At 42.7% G+C, this 25,594-nt stretch overlaps 1 protein-coding gene across 4 annotated transcripts in view; it reads right to left on the minus strand.

The window, feature by feature from the left end:
* LOC137422530 (uncharacterized) overlaps positions 1-24,716 on the minus strand; it is a 56,469-nt gene extending 31,753 nt beyond the window's left edge. Inside the window, exon 1 of one of the 4 annotated variants that reach the window (XM_068109263.2) lies at positions 24,650-24,707. The gene's annotated coding sequence lies outside the window, so the exon portion shown is untranslated. Of the gene's footprint in view, positions 1-24,649 lie in introns of all 4 variants that reach the window. The other 3 variants (XM_078772821.1, XM_068109262.2, XM_068109266.2) reach the window with 3 other exon arrangements.
* Between the last annotated feature and the right edge of the window lie 878 nt (positions 24,717-25,594).

The following is a 25,594-nucleotide window of genomic DNA, read 5'->3' on the forward strand; positions in this document are numbered from 1 at the left end:
AGGTGGGCTCTGGGAGCCGGTAGTAGTTGTTGTGGATGGGGCCCGAGGATCCGGAGGACGGACCCGGGTAGCCCAGTGCCAGAGGGCACCGAGTGGGGTGACAGAGCCAGGAGGGGCCTTCCCCAGTTAGTTAGGTTAGGGTGAGGAGCTAGGTAAGCTCGGGTGGCAACTGCAGTGGTGGAGGTGTGCAGGTGGGTAGACCTGCTGGGAGAGCTACACGTCACAGCCCAGAAATTGTGCAAGGGCACCGGGAGATGAATCGGGGGAGTGAGACCCCAAATTGAGAAGCACCACAGTTTGGCCAATGGGAATTGGTTTTTAGAACCCATAGTGTAAGTGGCCAATGGATTGGCAGGGAAAGACCCCGGGTAGTGTAAAGTGTGTTAAAGTCATTTAGAGGATAGTTAGGATTGGAGTCTCCTTGCACCATCTGCATCCACTCACCTGAGGTGACAGGTACTCCACACCATGCCATGTTTTGATTATTTTTTTTATGATGCAAATGTTTGGATTGTGAGACGCATCATGACGTGGGTGTGACATTGTGCTTTGATGTTCCATCTCTTCCTCCTTATGAGGATTGATGATGAATTTGGTGATGGCAAATTTTGAAGTAGAGGGATTGTGGAGACGAATTTGGTATAGGAGAAATATGGGGAAGACGTGACAGTAGTGACGAATTTGTAAATGGGTAGATTTTGTAAATATGGGGTAAGGGCAAGGGTAGTGTAGGTGACAGGGGGGTGACGTACGGTAGGGACGAGCTTTCTCACTTCGCCCTCCGTACGCATTTTGCCTTGCATTGCCTTATTGATGTGTACCCTTGTGACCTTACCCCTCGCTCAATTGTCTCTTTTGTCTCCCACATGACCTGTGCGCCATTGGGCGCCGAGGGGAGCGTGCGTGAGTCGGCCATTGTGCGCCCGGAACTCTCAGAACCAGCTGTCTGCATCGATGCACCACATTATGGACCACATGTCTGTGGCCGAGCACCACTTATGGACCCCATGAGTTGGGGCATGGCCCCTCTGCTGGAACCGGCCATGAGGGCCCGAAATCTTGCTGGCGGACCTTGGCCACAGGGCACCGATGCCCCACAGGTGAACCACACGTAGTCGGCCCTGTGGGCAATAAATAAAGAAAAATAAAATGGACACATTGGGTGCAAGTTTTAATACAAATAGGCCGCCAGTAAGCAAAGCAAAGGAATGACAACAACTGGAAGAAATGATAATAGCCAGCAGAGGGAGCCGAAGAGCAAGAGATCACCTGCAGGGTTAGGGGTTGTTTGGTTATTTTTATTATTGAACATTGATGAACTGTGGTGACTGCACCGATTGGTGCTTGGGGGTGTATTGGTGCGTTTTTGGGTGCTTTCATGGTGCATTGATGCAGAGCAGACTGTCTCCCCCCAGAAAGAACAATCACAGGTCCTGGGTTAGTCTTGTAAATAAAAATAGCGTCATTGTAAATAATGCTCCCCACCGTCAGTGTGTAGTTTGAAGACCATTCTGCAATTCGGTTAACTGTGGGCGTAAGTCTGTTAGGCAGGGTGCAATGGAGCAGCGGGACACATTTATTTATGTTTTAAAAAACTGTCGCACTCAGGGTCAGGTTAAAAGTAGAGGGAACTACACCTACGTGTCACACTAAATAAAAGTTGTAGGCCCGGGACGTGCCTAAGAGGAGGAGGGTGCAGTGTTGCGGATATGAGGACTGTATATTTTTTTGATTGTGTGAATTATTATTGGTTATTCTGCGCCTCCTGCCTCCGGAGCTGTGTAAAGATCAAAGGGGCATCCCATAATTAGTCCATAAAGCATCCACACCACAGCCAATCATAGAATACCCCTGTTCAATAGTTATATCTTATTCTGTGTTTTAGGGTAAGGCTGTGTCTCCCATTAATAGAAGTACTCCATTGCACCAAATGAAAGAGATAGATTCCCTTCATTCCCATTCCCAAAACCTCCATTCCCCCTTTTCGTCGATTAGAAACTACCTCCGCTCCAATTACCGCCATTGACCACGAGGCAGGGTCGGAGAAGAAAGGCGTGTCTCCACCTCGTCATAGAGGGGAGGAGTGAGCCAGCCCCACTCGACCAACCATGAGACAGGGGTTTGGCTAGAGAGGGCGGAGGAAGAGCGATCGGGGAGGTTCGCAAAGGTTGAGGGGCGGGGCCTATATAACCCAAGGCAGGGCGTGTCCAAGGCAGATGAGCTTTTACCGGCAGACGAAAGGGAGCCCAAGCCGTTGAGACGAGAGGAGGTCCAAGGCAGATGAGCTTTTACAGAGGAGAGACGAGTACAACGGAAAGAGCTGGGTCATCAGAGCAAGAGCGCGTAGAGAGGTCCATGACAAGCGCTGAGTTGGTCGTCAGGGGTGGTCAGCCATTGCGTTCAGTGGTTGCGTTCAGTGGTTGCGTTCAGTGGTTGCGTTCAGTGGTTGCGTTCAGTGGTTGCGTTGAGTGGTTGCGTTGGAGAAAGAGTGGTTGGACAAACAAAAGAGAGAGGAGAGAACCCGTCACGCCAGACCCCCCACCAGCGCGTCGGCTCTGACCGTGATCCGACCCGAGATCCGACCCGTGATCCGACCCGTGATCCCGCGCACACGACAGGATCGGAGGTATCAGCGGCCGTCGAGGTCCAGCCCGACGTCCCATGCGGGATCAAGCTCCAGCCAGCTCCGTGCCATCCTCCCCCTCCAGCCACACACCTCCTTCCAGCCAATCCACTCTGCAATTCCCCGTGTGAGTCGTCTTTGTTTGTTCTGTCCTGGGTAGGTAATTAAGCTTGTATAAGGAATTCACTGTGTCACCTGCGTCTCGTGTCCCTGTACATAATCGTGACTGCTCCTTCTTGATTATATGTGTAAATAATAAATCCCATTACTCTTCTGTCCGTCTTCTCGTCTTATTCCTTTTCCTCTTTGCATTCGGTCGTTTTAGAGTTTTCCAGATTGGGCAGCTGCGGTGCGATACGGCCAAAGTTTGGGGTGAATCGGGTGAGTTGGGGAAGAATCGGGGGAACTGTTAGGTCGCGGTCATACCAACCGCTCGGTCAAAAATAACATCTTAACCGCGACAGTAACAATATATATATATATATATATATATATATATATATATATGTATATATATATATATATGTATATATATATATATATATATATATATATATATATATAATATACATACAGGGTGAGTCAAAAGTAGCGCCTGATTTCTGTTTTTTCGGCTGTCAGATTCTTTCTGGGATGTCATGTTGTTAATAATTGTCTTGCAGATTATTAATTTTCTTAATTTTTTTGTTTTGTTTTGTTTTGCAGGTTATTGCTGGGAGTTTGGAAAGTTACTGAAGGTGCACCAAATTGAACCATGAATTACCTTTCAATGAATCAACGCATTGCGGCCGTGAAACATTACTACAAATGTAATGAACAACCAAAGATGGCGGCACGCCGTTTGGCACAGGAATTCGATATTAAACCACCCCAGGGAAGAAACATACGATTGATTGTCGAGAAATTTGAAGCAACAGGATCGGTAGCCACTGCAAAGAAGTCCGGTTGTCCGAAAACGGCAACGAATGTAGCTAAGGGTTTCCCCCGTAATAATTTTCTGTAATCATTTTCCCCCGAATAAATGGTTAGATAAACATGTTATTCATTTATTTCTACCTTCTTGTACACTGTAATACAAATGGCAAACAATCAACTGACAGAAATATATATATATATATATATATATATATATAACAAGTACAAAAAGTTTTAATTAAAACAAAAGCCGCGTCGATGTTACACAATGCCTTGATGCAGCTGTGCCTATAACGTCGATGTTATAGGCACAGGACATTCCTATTGATTCGATTACTTGATGTTATTTTTGTGCAAAGTGAAAATATATCTCGGCAATTTCCCGTGTGTGGCGACGAATTTTTAATATATCTCAGCATTTTCCCGTCTGTTATTTCAGGCGGTGTATGACTGACCATGCCGTGATTTTAAAAATATATATCTCGGCAATTTCCCGTGTGTGGCGACACGTGAACGAAGATATGCTCCTCTCTCCACATTATTGTGACGACGTATAAATTAAATATTTCATCGTGACGATTGTCATCAAATGGACGAATTTTTAATATATCTCGGCATTTTCCCATCTGTTATTTCGGGCGGTGTATGACTGACCATGCCGCGATTTAAACAAAATATATATATCTCGGCATTTTCCCGTCTCTTATTTCGGGCGGTGTATGACTGACCATGCCGCGATAAAAAAAAAAAAAAATCTCAATGGACTTGAAGTTACAGGCCTTTGAGAATTCATTTCGTTCTATAAAGGGCAACTTTCATCGGATTTTCTTCCCGTTTTTTTTCAACCGAGTCTAAAACTATGTTAGCGACTGTGAAAAATGAAATGATATATCGAATTTGATTTGAAATAAAACTGTGTGAGAGAGGAAGACACCACGGGCCTACAAAACAGGCCTCAAAGCTATGCGAGTTAATAAAATGGTGGATATTTGTTTATATGAAGCCTCTCCCACAATGGGTGGAGCTATCGTTCCCAGAATGGGTGGAGCTTTGAGGTTTTGTCTTCTCTGCAAGAACAAGAAGAAGAAGAACAAGAAGAAGAAAAACAACAACAACAACAGCAGAGGGCACTCTATGACCAGCGTCTTACGACGCGGCTAAAAACAGAAATGGGGCGCTACTTTTGACTCACCCTGTATATATATACTGTATATTGAAACGGTTCTGAGATTTGTATATATGACACCATTAAAGGCTAAAGGTTTGCCCCCCATAGTTAGTCTACAAGCAACACGTAGGCCCACTTAGAGTATTAGTTATGTCATAGTATGTGTAAGAGTAGGCCATTTCCCTAGTGACATCTGCGTTGTGTAAAGAAATGAGCTTAGGTCCTTTTCATTTTGCGACCACCCTCTAATTCCATCTATGGGCAAACTCGATCCCACGCCCCATTTTGGCTGATCCCTCCACGTGTTACGCTTTGGCTGCCAGCAGCATTAGCTGCCCTTTGTTCGCTCGAACTAGTCAAATGACACGAGGTAGGCCTGAAAAGAGGGAGGAGCGTGGGGTCGGGGTGTGGCAGAGTCGAGGAGCACGTCAGAGGTGGTGACGGTAAGAGCCATCAGCCAACCGGGGCTCTGTGGGCATGGCATGATAGGGCGTGGTAAGGGCGCGTCTAACAAGTGCTGGAAGGTTCGCTGGGCAGGGCTATAAAAGCCAGTGCACAAAGCCCTTGTACAGGACTGGCTGGAAAAGGACTTATGTTGGAGGACTTATGTTGGAGGACTGTATGAGGACTGGAGCCAGGCACTGGTATCGAGAGGACTCAAAGGACCGGCGTGCACACGACAGTGTCGAGAGGACTTGATTGAGAAGCGCATTGTTAGCGCCTATTCATTTATTACGTACGCGGCCGCAGCCGCCAGTGTAACCGCCAGAGCCAGCCCTACCGTTCGCCCCGTAATTATCCCGTGCACGCCAACGACCCGCGGAGAGCTCCTGGCCGCTGCATTCATCTACTTCGCGGTGCGAGCTGGGGACCGGAGGAAGAGCTGCCCGGACGCCATCCCTGGACATGGTGACCATCAACCTGTTCGTCTGCAATCCCCGTGTGAGTGTGTCTGAGTGTGAACAGGCCCGTTTGTCTGGGTATAAGTAAGACTGCTTAAGGACTGCACTGTGTCTTCTTCTGCTGATCATTGTACATTGTGTAAATAAATCTTGTTATTCCTTTTCTTCCAATTTCGACCATTTCTGTGATTTCCATCATTGGGTAAGCGTGGCACGATTACGAACCGCTTGGATCGGGTCTAGTAATTGATAACGCCTCGGGTCACGGGTTCGCTACCACTCGGCATATCCACCAACACCCGTGATTCGGGCGGGGCTTGTTTCCTCGTTTCTGGGTGGCGCAAGTACTTAGGTATTAGTGATTAGTCCTACGACCCTACTTCGCGCTGTCCGGGAAGGACGTCATAGGTCCCGGGTCCCGTCGGCTACTCAAAGACAAGGGGACTAATCCCCCCTTGGTAAGGAGAGAAGGCTGGCGCTGAGATCCGCAACAATATTGTCGCGCAACTCCGATTAACACCAGAGTTGCGGATTGCCGATCACGAAGGCTTTAACTCCGAGGCGGAAACTCAATGGCAGATTCCAAAACCTAAAACACCCAAGCGCACGGAATTGAGGGGAACGGCGAGAGCCCCGCAGCCTTATCTATTAAAATCAACCACCCGGTAAACTGCGTTCAGATATATGTACAAAAATAATATAAGGGTTTATTCAGGAAAAGGCAAAGACAGTAAAAGCACGCGCCGGTAATGAAATAATCCTAAATCGGGATCCCGCACACCAGCTTTCAAAGACAAGATGAGGGATATGAATTAATAAAAAGAACACGTTATGTTAAATCGTGAAATGTGGTGTGAGCTTATCCGTCCGTCGTCCTGTATTGTTAGCCGTCCACCACGGCTCCGTTCGGCCCCGATGTACCCACGAGGCCTCGCTCCAAGCTCCGATCCTTTTGCCGCCCACGAGGTCCGTGCACCAAGCTCCAAAGCACCCAACGCAGGCCAGCGGCTCCACACGAGGTCGATCCCCACACGAAGCACGAAAAGACAGGAACGGAGAGAACGCAGGTGTGACTGCACGTCTCGTCCTTCCAACTCGCTTCTCAACTGCTCACTGCCAACTGCGCACTGCAAAACCAACTCTCGACCACGAATGCAACTGCTCTCGACTCAGGAATGTCACTCTCTGGTCAATGGCGACCGGCCCCCGTTAATATCCCTGGCCGATGGCGTCAGCATTGGCGCACTGTCCTGCCAATCAGAGCCTCCACCGACTCGCCGGCTCGTCCAAGGGCATGCCCACTGCGCCACTCTCACTCCCGTCCCCTATTCCTTGGTCACAGCACGTGCTATGCGAGGTGAGTAGGCCTCTCGGAGGTGCAAATGGTGGCGGCCATTATCAGCAGTGTCCGAGCCCGATTTCTTCCTAAGTCATGTCAGGGGGGAAGGGCGTCATTAATGTTGTACTAAGGGATCCTAACCAAGTGTCTATGTGGTCTGTAGTGCCATAAGGGACAAAGGTTTGATTACCAGGTGAGACATACAAGGGCTCTACTCATTAACCCCTACACTACCTAACACACGAATCTCATGGTAGCTTCACAATCATACATCTTAACCCGACAAACGCCTACACATGACTTATTACAGGAAGTGTTCCTTACCGCGACACACGAAGCATGGTACCTACTCAGATCTACTCTGCTCTACATATATCACTACCCAAATTCGTAACAATATATATATATATATATATATATATGTATATGTATGTATGTATATATATATATATATATATATATATATATATATATATATATATATATATATATATATATATATATATATATATATATATATATATATATATATATATATATATATATATATATATATATATATATATATTAGGGTGGTGCTCAAAATAATTGTTTTTAAATATTTACTGGGACATGGCTTTATGTTGTTCCTTTTGTTCCAAAATGAAAAGACACCAAATATGAAAGCAATCTGATTTTATTTAGGGGTGCCACATCAGCCTTCAAACTAAAGGTGTCTACAAAACTTTTCTATATATGGATCGAAAGCAAAACCAGAAGTTTGTTTTATGAAAATCCACCCTCCACTCACTTTCTTTGTATTCTAGCAAACACAAGTTACAATAGCTGCACAAATAGCACTATATTGCTATGAAAACTCAAATTCAATGATAACAATCCAAATGTTCAGTTCATAAAATGAAGAGACACCATATCACATAATATTAAAAAACCCAAATATAATGAGAAATGTAACTCCTATTTCTGGGCCTGTTTCACCACTGTTGCCTTCCTGGCATCGGGGTACATCTTCCTGTGAGCAGCAACAACTTGGAGCAGAGCTTGCTTTTGCTCTTCATCCTTTGTAAGGAGCTTATTGTAGTCTTGTATCAATGCGACACCCATTTCTGCCCTGTCGTTCACCACGACTAAGCCACTGGCGGCTTTCTTTGCTTCCTGAAAGCTGGTTTCTTGCTCCCATGAACCAGGATCCTTATCCATCCAATCAGTTGGGGTCCCTAGGATGCTGAAGAAATGCTTGGTGTGTTTTGTTATGAGGCCAGCGATTGACAGGGCGGTTCCTCGTTTGATAGCTGGTCTCTTTGGAGAGGGGTTTTCACCGTCATTTTTCAATGCTTCAATCATATTGATCTTGCTTTCTTTGTCAATTCTGGTGTCAAAGAATGCAAATGCCACTAGTACTGGGCTCATGTACCACGTGTGGCGGCCAAGTGCCTTCAAGGCTGCCTGAGCCATCTTCTGATTGATTTGTTCAAACTTTTCCAACTTCTTGAAGAGGTTAATGTCATTCAGGGGAGCCTCAATAGCTTGTGGAGCCCGAAACCAAGCCTGTACATACACAAGGCAGACAAAAATGTTGAAGGCTCGGAGTTCTCTCGCCCCTCGAAGTGTCAAGTGGAACTCTGACCGAAACATGAACACCTGTAGTGAATATAGTGCTTTTGCCATCCATCTGGCTCTGTGCATTGCTCCTGGAGCCATGATCCGGATTCCACGAGGTGGGATTCCTCCCATGTAGATGACAGTCAGTTCTAGGAGTTCACGATAATCATCTCGTGGCTGCTGATCTTTCAAACACACAAGAGCAAATTCCAGAGCTTCATCCATCATGTCATTGTTCTGTGCAAACTCAGCTGCCGTATCAGGATCTGTGAATCCATTTTTTGGTTGGTGATGGGCAATGGACGGCCACTCGGCCTGAAACCACTTAAAAAGCTGGATGTCAGGGCCTGATGAAGGACCGAAAAGAGTGGTGAAAACATCTCCCAGAATGATTTCGTGCGCATGATGGCGGCAAGCCAAATGAATTAGTTCAGTCTGTAGCTTCTTTTCAATGAGGACAGCAGCCCCTCCACGAACACCTGAATTGCTGGCCGTTGTGTCAAAAGACAAAGCCTTCACCTTGCCCACAAGGTTCCAGCTCTTCAGTGTGTCCACTACAGCGGTTGCCATAGCTTCTCCTCCCCCGTCAGGTAACTTGGGAACATTCAACAGCTGCTCCATTCCATGGTACTGGTTGGACACAAGGATTGGAAGACGATCCACCTTCACATGCACAAAATCTCCAGTGACATCGGGAAGAAGCTTTCCATCCCAATGGACCACTAAAGGACCCTGCACATTATGATGAAATGCTTCTTTTATTTCGTCCATGGTTTTGCATCGATGCATCATGCGATTCCGCCGCACTGTCCATCGGTTCAGTGCCAGCTCTGCAGGATCCCATCCTACTGCTCTACAAATGGATGCCAAGTTGTGGACAGCCATTCGGTCACTTGTTTTCGTACGATCCAAAGAAGCTGCGACTTCAGGAGTGACAATGTTGATAGGCCTTCTTTTCTTGGGACGAGATATCCCACCATCAGATGATGAAGAACCAGCCTGTGCCGTGGTCTCAGAGTCAAAGTCTGAGTCTGTGACTTCCATAGCAGTAGCACCCTTCATGACCATTTCCTGTCTCTTATTTTCCTTCTCTGCCTTAGTCTTCTCCTTTTCTTCCCTTTCTTTCTTTCGCTTCGTTTTTGCTTCCAACACAGTGTCTACAGATCCCATTGAAGCCTTCCTCTCTGAGAATTGATCGTGAAGAAACTTCCTGTCCTCGGGGTTGGTGATTATGGCCTCCGAATCTGCATGCCTAAGATCAAACGTCTTCTGCAAGGAGGCCTTGAAGGATGCTTCCTTTTTCTCTTGGGTCGCACCACCCCGCTTGCAAGACCACATAAGCAAGAATGTGGGTAAAATCCTGTTAATTCTTACTCCACAGGGTCACTCTCTACAAAAGAGCCACAGTCAATAAGTTAGGCCTACATATTACACACTAAAAAAGCGTACCCCTGACCCTGGGAACCTGTACACAACATGCATGAAAATTGCCCAGATAGTGATCATAGGAAGTCTCAAAACTGTATGTATAATATATTGTATATAACTATATATATAATGTATAATGTGTATTTATGTATATTTATTATTTAATGTATATTTACTATATATTTATTTTTAATATTATATTTAATGTATATATATAATTATGTATTTATTTTGTGTATATACAGCCCAAAAAATGGGAATTCCTATTTTTGCATGGGGGAAAATTCATCACTGATGTGGCACCCCTAAATATTATTGGATTCCATTCAAATTTGGTGTGGTTTCCTTTGACACCTAAAGGAACAACAATAGACCATGTCCCGGAGAAAATCTGCATTTTGATATTTTGAAGCCCACCCTAATATATATATATATATATATATATGTTTGATTCCGGGGCCACAAGAGAAATTATACTAGATATCTGCATCTATTGGTGAAAGCAGAAGCGTCCGTTCGTGTTTGTATATTTGTGTGTTTAACGAAGGCCGCTGCTAGCTAATTGTTTCAATATGAAATAGTACCAACCCGACCCCTCTCATCCACAGATATTTATTGTGTTCTTATATTTCTGTGAGTTCATTTTGTGTTTAGGAAGAAAGAAATTATAGTTGACCATTTCTAAATTGCCACTCTATCATCTAAATTCTGAAAATTATGTTTAAAAGGCAATTTGAATCACAGATCTCACGCTAGCAACAGCTAGTTAAAAGTACCCGGCGAGCTGAGGCAAGTCGGTGCAAACGCACACACCGTATATGCAAAAAGGCCTCATTTAGTATCGTTTAGAGTCAAGGATTCTCCAACTCCAGTCAACATGCCGTCCTTTGTGAAAATAATTATTATATTATCTTCTGTCACTCTCGGCTGTCTATTATGCATATTTGTTTTCATCACATAACATTGAATCAAATGCAAAGCTTATTGGACTGAAATCATCATTTACAGCCGATCAGTATATTAATTTAGAAATTTGCCTAAACAAGTACATGCGTTTGGTGCTAGATATGGAATGTGACCATTTTTTTTATTTTGTACATATAATAAGGACATGTGCCCTTTAATAAATAAAACGAATGGTTCATGTTTTTGCCGAATATGCTCGTTTCATCTCGGCCTTGTCTTTTGCCTGGATCTTAACTTTTATTGGAAGGTAATCAGGATTATTAAAATGCTGGAATTACCAACTCATTGTTGTGAACCAGCAGAACAAACATTTATTTGAGAGAACTCGATTGGAAGAAACACGGCTAGAGTGAAGTCGATGGCACGGCATCGCAAATTCCCACGGTTCCCACCGAGAGCAAAGTTGAAAGATAGCAAAAAGTCCCAGCGGGAATGACCCAATATGAAATTTTGAGTTAAAAAAAAAAATGTTTTGACCCCTGTGGCCCTACGTCTGCAGCCAGAAGAGTGTGCAGGAGCTACTTAGGAAGGACAGCCTGGATAAGACCTTTTCCTGGAAGCAGTTTCAACTACTTTGCAAGTCTGTGAAGACAGCAAGTCTGTGCCCCATCGTGCCAAGGTCAAATCGTCAACAGAAATAAGCGACTCCTTACATTTCAATGAGGAACCGTGTGTGACCTGTGTCTTACACCTCCCTTTCATCTTCTCGGCTTGAGCGCATTGGTTCAGAGCCATAAAGACGTCCAATTTGGTCTTAAAGAGAGAGAGTTCATAACAAAGTTCTCAACGTCATTAGCTCTTGCATGTGTTGATAAGAATTTGATGTTAGCCCTCGCGAATTGTGATTGTGCATAAGTGCGAAGTTAAATAAATTCGTTTACTTTTGAAAACATTCTGGCTCCGTTCTTTCTTCTGTGCATGTCCGTGGTTAGAGTTTACATTTACATAAAGTAAATTAATCATCATCATCATTTTGTATGCAGAACGTGAGTAGTAGAGAAATGGGGGTTCTAAAACATACCTAATTTTACATGTAAGTGAATGGGGAAAGTGCATTGGAACTTATGGACCACCCACCCAAAAACCCAAAAACATCCGTCTATTTCTCCCTTTCCCATATAAGCCATTAACAAAGGTTAAATCCTTAATAGACCCCCCATATTTTCTTTGAACTCATATAGAGAGCCAACAAATAATTGTTTATGTTCTATTTTAGGGAATAACTTAATTTTCTTATTGAACTCATCACCATCGAGAATATTGATAAATAGTGTGTTTGAACTTGGTTCTTGGTTTAAGTATCTTTGTTGGGCAGAGATGAAATGATAAACCTCTCTTATTACTCTTATCTGAGCACCCCCTGAGCCACATATAATTTTTTCTAAGCCCCGCTCACTTTTCCTAAGCCCCGCCCACTTTTATAAAGACCACCCAGTATTACTTCATTTCCAGTAAGCCTTGCCCAGGCTTTCCCAGGCTTGCCCAAAGATTTTCTCAGGGAATTTCCAAAGGAAACCACACCCACCATATATATAAAGGGTGGAAACACAGGCTAAATTTAAACAACTTTTTACTTTTCTTGAGAATGGACTACTGTGCTGAGCTTGAGTGGGATGACTTTGGAGTTCATTGGAGTCCTACTACCTGTGTGAAACCAAACCTTCAAATTGATGAACTGGATTCAAACCTCTTTATCAATGGAGGTAAGAGTTTCTTTTCATATTTACAGAGTTTGATTTATACAGATAATAATCTTGTATTAAATTAATACATTGTTATTTTTTCTCACAGGAAATTGTATCTGAGATACAAAATTAAAATACTGCTTTTACCACAAGTTGGGGTGATATTATTGATTTGTTTTAAGACCTTTTGAACAACCAAGACCCACAGAACGAGTTCTACCTTGATGACCCAGCAAAAGAGTTATATTTTGGAGATCCACAAAATCCTGAAAAAGAATTCTACCATGATGATACTTATTGTGAGTTATCAAAACAAAACCCACTGAACAAGTTCTACCTTGATGAGCCAGAATACAAGTTACAGTATATATTTGAGACCCACAAATTTCTGAAAATTAGGAAACGGGTGTTTTCCCTGATGGTCCACAGTTATATTATGTGAGACTTATCACGGAAACCCTAAAAGATTGGGAAACGGGAGGTTTCCCTGATGGTCCACAGTTATATTATGTGAGACTTATCACGGAAACCCCAAAAAATTGGGAAACGTGAGGTTTCCCTGATGGTCCGCAGTTATACTATGTGAGACTTATCACGGAAACCCTAAAAAATTGGGAAACGGTAGGTTTCCCTGATGGTCCGCAGTTATATTATGTGAGACTTATCACGGAAACCCTAAAAAATTGGGAAACGGGAGGTTTCCCTGATGGTCCGCAGTTATATTATGTGAGACTTATCATGGAAACCCCCAATATTTCTGAAAATTGTGGTCCTATCTTGGAGACTTGGAAAGATGGTTATATTTTTGGAGACTTGGAATGTAGGTTTTGTTTTGATAACTCACAATGTGATACCTATCTTGGAGGCTCAACCGGAATGTGGTTATACCTTGGAAACTTGGAAAGTTTGTTTTATTTTGGAGACTCTGCCTGTCGGGTCTATCTTGGAGACTCTTCCTATCTTGGAGACTCTGCTTATGGATTACACAAAGAATACTCTTTGGATCCTAAACCAATGAACATTGTTCTTTGTTTGATGGTGCTTGATGAAAGGTAAGTTCAGTTGATTGGAAATAAATTATATATATATATATATATATATATATATATACATATATATATATATATATATATATATATATATATATATATATATATATATATATATATATATATATATATATACAGTATATATATATATATATATATATATATATATATATATATATATATATATATATATATATATATATATGTTATTTAATTCAATATTAGATAAGTATTACATTTATTTTACATATATTTCTTCAATATAAAGAGGGTTCAAGGAAGAAAATGCTGGAAAATTCTTTCTCCTAATTTCTACTTCTTCAAACTTGAAAGCCTTGAAAGACAGAATTGGAGGAAGAGGAAAAAAAATGTATTGAAATATGTGTTAAAAAAAAAAAAAAGAAGAAGATTATATCGGGTTAGCGTTGGGTAGGGGTTGGGTTAGGGTTGGGTTGGGATTTTGAATGTGAGGGTTAGGATTGGGTTGGGGTTGGGGTCAGGGTTGGGGTTGGGTTTGGGGTTGGGGTTGGGTTAGGTTTGGGTTAGCGTTGGAGTTGGGATTTTGAATGTGAGGGTTAGGGATGGGTTAGGATTGGGTTGGGGTTGGGTTAGGGTTGGGTTAGGGTTGGGGTTGGGATGGGCTTGGGGTTGGGATTTTAAATATGAGGGATAGAGTTGGGGTTGGGTTAGGGTTGGGTTCGGGTTGGGTTGGGGTTGGGATTTTGAATGTGAGGGTTAGGGATGGGTTGGGGTTGGGTTGGGTTTGGGTTAGGGTTGGGGTTAATTATGCTCCGTGTTATATGATTATTATTCACTCACACACACCAACAAACAAAAGTTAAGCCTTGACTGATTATTCAGTTGAGGATTCTGTGTTTGGGGTTCACAGATCTAAGAACGCCCCCCCATTACACACACACACACCAACAAACAAAAGTTACGCCTTGAGTGACTGATTATTCAGTTGAGGATTTTGTGTTTAGGGTTCACAGATCTAAGAACGTCCCTCATTGCACACATTATATATAGTATTGTTTATTTATTATTTTTAATACCTCAGCAGATGCCCCCTACACCTCGGACTTGGTCCTTGAGTGTCCATAGTGGTGTATTGTAGAGGATTGTGAAGTGCCAACCCATTGCTTTCAAGGGTATTATCTGCTTACTTGTGTCTTTTGTAATTCCTGTGAATAAAATGATCCCAAGATTTCTTCTCCATTTAAATCATATAATTTGTAAGTCCAAGGAACTGTATCCATTACATCAACGATTTTAAAAAGTTCGTTAGTCCATCTCTTTGTATAACCTTTCTCAAAATGGCTTTTCCATCTGTATATTCTTACAATATCACCAACTTTGAACTTAGGATTCCTCAATGAATCTCCTTTTCATATTCTAATTTTGTAAATGTTTCCGATGGTTTTGATTTTGTTGATGAATGAACTGTATTATTGTAATTATCTACAATATCCTGAATTAAATATACCCATTGTTGAGAACCGAGTTGTGTGAATTTTTTATATAGTCTCTCTTTCAAAGTACGATTAAAACGCTCAATAACAACTGCTTTTCCTTCATTAAAGGTGCTGTATAATTTAATACCCTCCCCCTTTAGAAATTTCATAAATATTTTGTTATAGAACTCTGTTCCCTCATCAGTCCATAACTTCTTTGGTTTCCTTTTGATTTTACTAAATATTCTAAACATTATGACATTATGAAACATTTCATAATGAAACATCTAAACATTATGAAAACCTTTTTTATCTTGATTTTTAAAACATAAATAATCCTTAGGAATGCCTTCACTCTATTCTCCATTTATTTTGGGAAAAAATATCTCGATAAAACTTTAACTAAAGTCAACAAGCATTCTGAGTATTGCGCTGCAATACATGTCCCCTACCAAAGTTCAAAGTGCCATAACTTTGTCAAAAATGATCGAATATGCAAATTTATGCACGGTTGATGCTGGTTTTCAAACTTGATCTGAGGTATGCTGAGACACGTGTGTCACGCCTCGCCTCGTTGATAAGCCTGCAAGGTCGCTCCGTGGAGCGGCCTGCATGTATTGCACTGTGTGAATTATATAAATTATTACCAACTCATGGTCTGAGGTACTCGCGATTCAAGAGATTTCCATTTAAAAAAAAAAAATATTTCGTTTAATTAACGATACCTGCCAAACCACATGCCCTATCGCAAATTCCAAAAGGACATTTTAGTAGACTGACATGCTGAACAGATTTGGGAAGTTTCCCCTCGATTGGATCAAAAATGAGGGAGGGGCTCGGTTTTAAAGGTTCATGCTTAAAAACGTCATAACTCTGAAACCATCAGTAATTTATTATATTTTTCGGTTCACGATCAATGATCGATGTGTATATATATGTTGCTCGGCTTGGCTCCGCCCCTCCGGAAAGCGCGCGCTGTGTCGCGCTTTTGACGTTCGTGAGACGAGGCTGAGGACGCGCAGTGCGGCTTGTAGGCTATGAGCCGAGGGGTCGACCATGCTCAATCAGAGGGAGGATGGCTAACAGTTATTTTTGGCAAGGCCAAGGTCCCTAGTGCTGAAAAAAATGTGATAGCAGTGTGAAACTCTTAGCCGTATCTGTGTTATCATCACATTTGTCAGATCACCCATTTATCGCTTTTCGGGTCATTTTTCCCGCTTAAGATTTAGGGGGTGGGGTTAGTTTTTTGGCTCTCAAATAATATCACGTGTATATATCAGCTAGTGTCGTATATCAGGTAAAAGGTTATTGAATTACCTTTCAAATGATGTATAGAAAGTGCCTGTGTGATCTATAGTAACCTCTTTATAATGATTATTAAAACATAATTATTTCCACCAACTCTCAAAAGTTCATCACAAAATCCCCAATTTTAGGAACAAAAATAGGCAAAAATCAAAAGGTATGTAAAAGGTATGTTTCGATTTGAGACACACATACAGTATAATTCGAGTCAATATCCTCACACATATGATCATGATGTGCTATGAAATTCAATGCAATATGTGTAGACATGCTAATACGAATGTTGTCATCAATGTCAATATTTTCATTATATTTTAGGTGATTTGCAACCATGACAGCGGTGCACGACATCTAATGTATTTCTCTTTGTAGATTTGTTGGTGCAGAATAAATTTTTAAGCAACTATAGCAACTGATGCTAATTTGTAGTAGTGGTGGTGGTGGTGGTCTCATTCGATATTATGTGTCTTTCCAGGTGAGACGGTGGTGGTGATATTGGTGGTGGTGAAACAGAGTGTACCGCAGATAGACAATTGAACAAATACTTGCAATGGAGATTGCGATCACTCAGAAAGTTCCCAAGGACGTTTGTATCATTCATAAGCTATCGTTAGATGTCAAACCAGAAGATCCGCTCATAAGCCCTCAAACATTCGATTCGTGGACTACATTGCTGGATGCGGCCAAAATACGGAACCATGCACCCATTCTCGACCTTGCTCAGTCGCTGCCAGAGAAGGAGATTCCCCGAGTATTCTACCACAGGCAGTGCAGGAGCGTGTTCACCATGAAGCGAGATTTGGAAGCACTGAAACGAAAAGCTGAATCCAATTTAACCGACGATGCTGCTGCAACATGTTCAGCGAGCAAGAGACAAGCCAGAAGGGCATCTTCGGAATCACGCATCTATGAACCGGACAAACTTCAAGATTGAGCGACTTGAGAGCAAACCACCAATCAAGAAATTCCACGACCCTTTGCAACTGAACAAGCTGAAGACTTTCAGCAACCTCACTAAGAAGAAGAAATGCAGAAGCAATGGCAGGGCAGTAATTCTTCAAGCAGACAGAGCTCTATTTGGTAGAATTATCGTGATGGCACAGGGCCGAGATCTTCACATGGCAGAGGTGCTATCTCATCCTCTAGGTCCCTTGCCATGGGCCCTGGCAACACCCGAAGGCCTTCTACGGAAAACCAACAAAGCTGCCCTAGCCACGGCCTTGCAAAGGACTGTGACCCCGGCTGAAAGGATACCCGACAATTCGGCAACAATTATTGACGGGATGCTCCTTATACAGAAGGTGGCAGGTGATCAAACTACATTTGCCGAAGTGGCCATGATTGTCCTATCCATGGCCCTGAAGGATGGATGCAGTAGCCAGAGGATCGATGTCGTCTTTGACACCTACAAGGAGACTTCCATCAAAAACAGCGAACGGTTAACCAGGGGGGAAGAACTTGGACTTGAGCTGAAAAACATCACGGCATCTCAAATTGTAAGGCAATGGCGCAAGTTTCTCAGCTATGTTGGGAACAAGTCAAGTCTTATCATGTTCCTGGTCGAAGAGTGGAAGAAACCAGAGTACATCAGACGCCTACAGGGAAAGGTTCTCTTTGTAACATGCGATGACAAGTGTTATCAGATCACATCTGATGCTAGCCAAGAAGTAGTGGCCCTGGAAAGCACACACGAGGAAGCAGATGGTCGTCTGTTCTTGCATGCTGCCCATGCTGCCGCACATGGATACCAGTCTGTGCTTATTAGCTCAGATGACACCGACGTACTTGTCATTGGCTTGGCATTTCATACCAAGATTCATGCCAAGTTGTTTCAGAAATGTGGCACCAAAGCAAGGGCTAAAATCCTAGACATAGGGAAAATAGGAAAGTCAGTCGGCACAAATGTATGTCAGGCCCTAATTGGAATGCATGCCTATACCGGATGCGACACAGTCAGCACGTTCGCTGGACGAGGAAAACTGACTGCACTAAAACTCATCAGAACCAACAAAGATGTGCAGGATGCATGTACACAGCTGGGAGAGGACTGGGACGTCAGTGAGGAACTGATGGATAAATTGGAGAACTTCACTTGTCTCATGTACGCACCGAAGTCGGGGACAGTGAAGGTGAATGACTTGAGATATCACCTGTTCTGTGCCAAGAGGGGAGAGATCGACAGTCACCAGCTACCTCCGTGCAAAGACTGCTTAACCAAACATGCACAGCGAGCCAACTATCAAGCCGCTATTTGGAAGAGGAGTCTCAAGATGGATCCAGCAGTACTGAGTCCAATCGGGAAAGGATGGCACTGGGATACCCAGGATGGTCGCGTGCAGCTGGCAGTCGACTGGATGCAAGGACAGCCCGCACCACAGGCGGTTCTGGATTTACTGGCATGCACCTGTTCGAAAAGATGCACACTACCCATGTGTGTCTGCATGGCCAGTGGTTTGAAGTGCACAGACATGTGCAAACTCACCACATGTGACAACCAGAGAGTGTATGGTGAGAGTGATGACAGTTCGGCAGAAGACGATGAAGAAGACGACGACGATGACGAGGATAACTTCTGAATTGTAGAACTGTATGGAGAAAGATCATGTACATATGTGTAACAAATATGGTGTACGCTGAATTGATAACTCGTGTACTTTATGGTATGATGTCTATAAATATATGTTGCTTAAATAGAAAGTACATTGTTTTCCTTTGGTTTACTTTATGTATAGCTGGTAATATAAGAGAACCATACAACACTACAAGACTAAAAACGTTTGCATGAATATGATGTAAATTATCTCGCCAAGTTAGGGTACATCAGGATACATACATATACATGGAGTAGGTTAATCATCACATGCATCATACGTCTGTGGTATATTCAAGAACACCACATACAGTTTGGTCATAATGCCTTCATATTTTTAGAATTAGACATTTCTGACACCAATTTCAGTACTTTTTGGCCTATATATGGCTGACATCCCAATATTATATATACTATTTTTAGACCAATAATGGTATACAAACTATATACATGCTGTCGGTCAAAAATCGTAAAATGTAAATCAATATATCATAAGAGCGGAAAGATATACATTTATGGATTTTAGGTCATGGTTACAGCAACTACTGTATATTGGATTTTCTCATCTTTATCAAGGTGTATGAGATTTAAGGCCCAAATTTGACTTTAATCATACTGTGTGTTTCTCAAATTCAAAAATTCATTTAATATCCGCCAAACTGAATTTTTGCCTAATTTTGTTTTCATTGGGGATTTTGTGATAAATTTTTGAGGGTTGGTGGAAATAATTATGTTTTAATGATCATAAAGAGGTTACTATATATCACACAGGCACTTTCTATACATCATGTGAAAGATAATTCAATTACCTTTCACCTGGTATACAACACTAACTGATACATATAGGAGATATTATTTGAAAGCCCCAAAACGAACCCTACCCCCTAAATCTTAGGCGGAAAAATTACCGAAAGCGTTATTGGGGTGGTCTGACAAATGTGATGATAACACAGATACGGCTAAGAGTTTCACACTGCTATCACATTTTTTTCAGCACTAGGGTCCCTGGCCTTGCCAAAAATAACTGGAAGCCATCCTCCCTCTGATTGAGCATAATGTCGAAAATTTGAGGGTCTGGCTCATAGCCTATTGAGGAGAACTCGAGAATAAACAAGAGATATCCATTTTAAAAAAATATTTTCGTTTAATTCACGATATCTGCCAAACCACGTGCCCTATCGCAAATTCCAAAAGGACATTTTAGTGCTGACCAGATTTGTGAAGTTTCCACTCGATTGGATCAAAAATGAGGGAGGAGCTCGTTTTAATGGTTCATGCTTAAAAACGTCATAACTCTGAAACCATGTGATGCATGACGTCATGCTCGTTGACTTTTTTGTTCGTCATGGGTATGCGATTCTGCCTGCAAAGTTTGGCCTCGATCTGTTCAGCCGTTGCAGAGACAAAGGGGTTTTCGTGTTTTCACGAAAAACAATATGGCGACCGAACCACGTGACCTGTGACGTCATAATTACCATGAAAATATTCTACAGACCGAGTCCATCATATGGTGAAAATTTGATCTCAGTCGGTCCAATTATTGCAGAGAAATTGGTTTTTAAAGGAAATTAAAACTTAAAATGGCACTGAGATCGTCATATCTCGATAAAGATATGTCCTTAAGGATCATCAGAATTATCAGAATTCCCAAAGTTCAAAGTGCCATAACTTTGTCAAAAATGATCGAAACGTCGTGAAGTTCAAACTTGACCTGTAACTTATCATGAGGAAACCATGTGCCAAGTTTGAAATCATTAGCATTAAGCGTTTAGAAAAAAAAGTCCGGAAAACTGTTTTTTGCGTGACGGACTGACGGACTGACAGACTGACGGACGGAGGGACGGCGTGCAAACCTATAGTCCCCTCCGGTGTACACCGGTAGGGGACTAATAACACCAACATCAACTACATAATCTTCTTCTTCTTTATCTACACGTTCTTGTTTTAACCTCCTCCCCGAAATTGTAGTTATTCTTGAAAATAATATTTCCATTAGACTTTTAATTTCTTTATTAGTCCCCTACCGGTGTACACCGGAGGGGACTATAGGTTTGCACGCCGTCCCTCCGTCCGTCAGTCCGTCAGTCTGTCAGTCCGTCAGTCCGTCACGCAGAGAACAGTTTTCCGGACTTTTTTTCTAAACGCTTAATGCTAATGATTTCAAACTTGGCACATCGTTTCCTCATGATAAGTTACAGATAAAGTTCGAACTTCATGACGTTTCGATCATTTTTGACAAAGTTATGGCACTTTCAACTTTGGGAATTCTGATAATTCTGATTGATCCGGTGTACACTTTAAGTTTTGTACTCAGTGTACACTACGGTGTACACTCAGTGCCATTTTAAGTTTTAATTTCCTTTAAAAAAGATTTTCTCTGCAATAATAGGACCGATTGAGATCAAATTTTCACCATAGGAGGGACTCGGTCTGTAGAATATTTTAATGGTAATTAAGACGTCACAGGTCACGTGGTTCGGGCGCCATATTGTTTTTCGTGAAAACACGAAAACCCCTTTTTCTCTGCAACGGCTGAACAGATCGAGGCCAAACTTTGCAGGCCGAATTGCATACCCATGACGAACAAAAAAGTCAGCGAGCATGACGTCATGCATCACATGGTTTCAGAGTTATGACGTTTTTAAGCATGAACCGTTAAAACCGAGCCCCTCCCTCATTTTTGATCCAATCGAGGGGAAACTTCACAGATCTCTTCCGCATGTCAGTCTACTAAAATGTCCTTTTGGAATTTGCGATAGCTCACGTGGTTTGGCAGATATCGTTAATTAAACGAAAATATTTTAAAAATGCATATCTCTTGAATCGCTTTATTGATCGACGTGAAACTTCATACTATAGTAGAAGTCATGAAGAGTAACAAGTCTGCAAAATTTCAAGATGATTGGATGTACGGTCTGGAAGCTATAAGTTGTTATTGCGTGAAGAAGAAGAGGCGTCAAATGTGCGGATTTAATTATTTATCACATGTACAGACTGAAAGCATCGTTGGACACGACCTGTCGCGGTCATTTTAACCTCAAATAAAATACTAATTTAAGATTTGTCAAGAGCTGAGGTATATTAACAAACGAATAAAACAGATTTGGTCAAATTCTGACTTTTTTAACTCGATCGCATTTGACAGAGTTGTGACAAGTTGAGGAAGAAGAAACCTCGCATTGGCTTCTCCAATGTGCCATAAAAAGATGGATATCTCTTGAATCGCGAGTACCTCAGACCGTGAGTTGGTAATAATTTATATAATTCACACAGTGCAATACGTGCAGGCCGCTCCACGGAGCGACCTTGCGGGCTTATCAACGAGGCGAGGCGTGACACACGTGTCTCAGCATACCTCAGATCAGGTTTGAAAACCAGCATCAACCGTGCATAAATTTGCATATTCGATCATTTTTGACAAAGTTATGGCACTTTGAACTTTGGTAGGGGACATGTATTGCAGCGCAATACTCAGAATGCTTGTTTTTAGTAGTATTTTATTCACAAAATCAGGGACGTAGGCAAAGCAGGGGGAGGGCGTGATTGGGGGAGAAGCGGGGGATGGGGTGGGGGAAGCTGGTGTGATTGGGGGGGAGGGAGGGGAGAGAAGAGTGGTGGGCACCAAGTTAGCTGCATTGGTAACCAAGTTAGCTGGGCACAAGTGCAGTGTGCATTGGTAACCAAATTATCTGGGCACAAGTGCAATTTGCATTGGTAACCCAGTTAGCTGGGCACAAGTGCAATGTGCATTGGTAACCAAGTTAGCTGGGAACAAGTGCAATGTGCATTGGTAACCAAGTTAGCTGGGCACAAGTGCAATGTGCATTGGTAACCAAGTTAGCTTGGCACGAGTGCAATGTGCATTGGTAACCAAATTCGCTGGGCACTAGTTCAATGTGCATTGGTACCCAAGTTAGCTGGGAACAAGTGCAATGTGCATTGGTAACCCAGTTAGCTGGGCACAAGTGCAATGTGCATTGGTAACCAAATTATCTGGGCACAAGTGCAGTGTGCATTGGTAACCAAATTATCTGGGCACAAGTGCAGTGTGCATTGGTAACCAAATTATCTGGGCACGAGTGCAGTGTGCATTGGTAACACAGTTAGCTGGGCACAAGTGCAGTGTGCATTGGTAACCCAGTTAGCTGGGCACAAGTGCAATGTGCATTGGTAACCCAGTTAGCTGGGCACGAGTGCAATGTGCATTGGTAACCCAGTTAGCTGGGCACGAGTGCAATGTGCATTGGTAACCAAGTTAGCTGGGCACAAGTGCAGTGTGCATTGGTAACCAAATTATCTGGGCACGAGTGCAGTGTGCATTGGTAACCAAGTTAGCTGGGCACGAGTGCAGTGTGCATTGGTAACCCAGTTAGCTGGGCACAAGTGCAGTGTGCATTGGTAACCAAATTATCTGGGCACGAGTGCAATTTGCATTGGTAACCCAGTTAGCTGGACACGAGTGCAATGTGCATTGGTAACCAAGTTAGCTGGGCACGAGTGCAATGTGCATTGGTAACCAAGTTAGCTGGGCACAAGTGCAATGTGCATTGGTAACCAAGTTAGCTGGGCACAAGTGCAATGTGCATTGGTAACCAAGTCAGCTGGGCACAAGTGCAATGTGCATTGGTAACCAAGTCAGCTGGGCACAAGTGCAATGTGCATTGGTAACCAAGTTAGCTGGGCACAAGTGCAATGTGCATTGGTAACCAGGTTAGCTGGGCAGGAGTGCAATGTGCATTGGTAACCAGGTTAGCTGGGCACAAGTGCAATGTGCATTGGTAACCAAGTTAGCTGGGCACAAGTGCAATGTGCATTGGTAACCCAGTTAGCTGGGCACGAGTGAAATGTGCATTGGTAACCCAGTTAGCTGGGCACGAGTGCAATGTGCATTGGTAACCAAGTTAGCTGGGCACGAGTGCAATGTGCATTGGTAACCAAGTTAGCTGGGCACAAGTGCAATGTGCATTGGTAACCCAGTTAGCTGGGCACAAGTGCAATGTGCATTGGTAACCAAGTTAGCTGGACACAAGTGCAATGTGCATTGGTAACCAAGTTAGCTGGGCACGAGTGCAATGTGCATTGGTAACCCAGTTAGCTGGGCACGAGTGAAATGTGCATTGATAACCAAGTTAGCTGGGCACGAGTGCAATGTGCATTGGTAACCAAGTTAGCTGGGCACAAGTGCAATGTGCATTGGTAACCCAGTTAGCTGGGCACAAGTGCAATGTGCATTGGTATCCCAGTTAGCTGGGCACGAGTGCAATGTGCATTGGTAACCAAGTTAGCTGGGCACGAGTGCAATGTGCATTGGTAACCAAGTTAGCCATGCAATGCCGCTGAGATAGATCGATTCTGGCTAGTTAATACCCCAGGTGACGTTCCAACAACTGTACCGACAGGACAGATAGACAGTCCATATAATATATATATTAAATATATGAATCCGGTATAAACCGGTTTAATTTGATTTGAGCGGCTTCTTTCTCGTGTGTTGCCGCAGAAGCTTTATCGTCTCCATTTGTTTCGATACGTTTTAAATAGGAAAACCCCATCTTCAATTTAATTTGAGTCAAGAGATCACAACATTTAGTGAGGAGAACGAATGCACGAACGAAAAACGTACCGTGTCGTCCGTATCGATCGGATCCGTCCAGTAAATGGCGGTTTCAATGTCGTCTCATAGCAACGGCACACAGTACAGTGTATACAATACGCTAACTACAGTATACCGTACAGTGCACCTCATGAATGCAGCACCCCGTACAGTACAGTCATTCTAAAGTCGATTCGGTAAACAACTTGAGGTTTTAAATGACATTATGAACGACAGTTTCGTTTGTTGTCGTGTATTCATTTTACCAGAACGAGTAGGTGTGTTCCGTTAGCAAGCGGCTTGCTGTGGCTATCTAAGCTGGTCGTTCCGTTTAAACCGCTTGGCAAGCCGCTCGCCAAGCGATTATTTATTTATTAAGAGAGCGATAAGCAATAAGATGCTTCGTTGTTAGTAAAAATGTCCGCTGTAGTCGAGTACGAAACGATACTAAAACCAAATAACCAGACATGCTTAGAATCATATCCCTGATATTTATACTCATAAAATATTATTCAAACATGAATTTTATAATTTTATTGTTACTCTACTTTTACATCCTAACGACCTTTATTACCTCCTTCACCGAAGGTTACCGTATGTTATGTGATGTTATGTCCTCCCTGTATATTACCTGCGAAATCGAAGATTAGTAATCCAATACAAACAAGAAAATATCTGAACATGCAAAGTCCGTCCACGTCCGCTTTGTATTCAGACTTCTACTTCCATGTGCTATACATGACGAAAACAGCTAAAACAAGAAAGAGCAATCAGAGATTGCAGACCCTCGCCAGGATGTGTTTTTATGGCTTTTGTGTTAAAACAAATATGGCGGCCGAACCACGTCACCGATGACATCAGCATTACTTTATTTTCTCCACCAATTTATCCCTAGATGACGCTCAAGAAATTTTATCCTGATCGGATGAAGTTTTTTACTTGTCCAATTATGACGTCATAATGGATGCACCTACG

The sequence above is a fragment of the Myxine glutinosa genome, chromosome 2 (assembly GCF_964187855.1).
Source record: "Myxine glutinosa chromosome 2, kmMyxGlut1.1, whole genome shotgun sequence".
NCBI lineage: Eukaryota > Metazoa > Chordata > Myxini > Myxiniformes > Myxinidae > Myxine > Myxine glutinosa.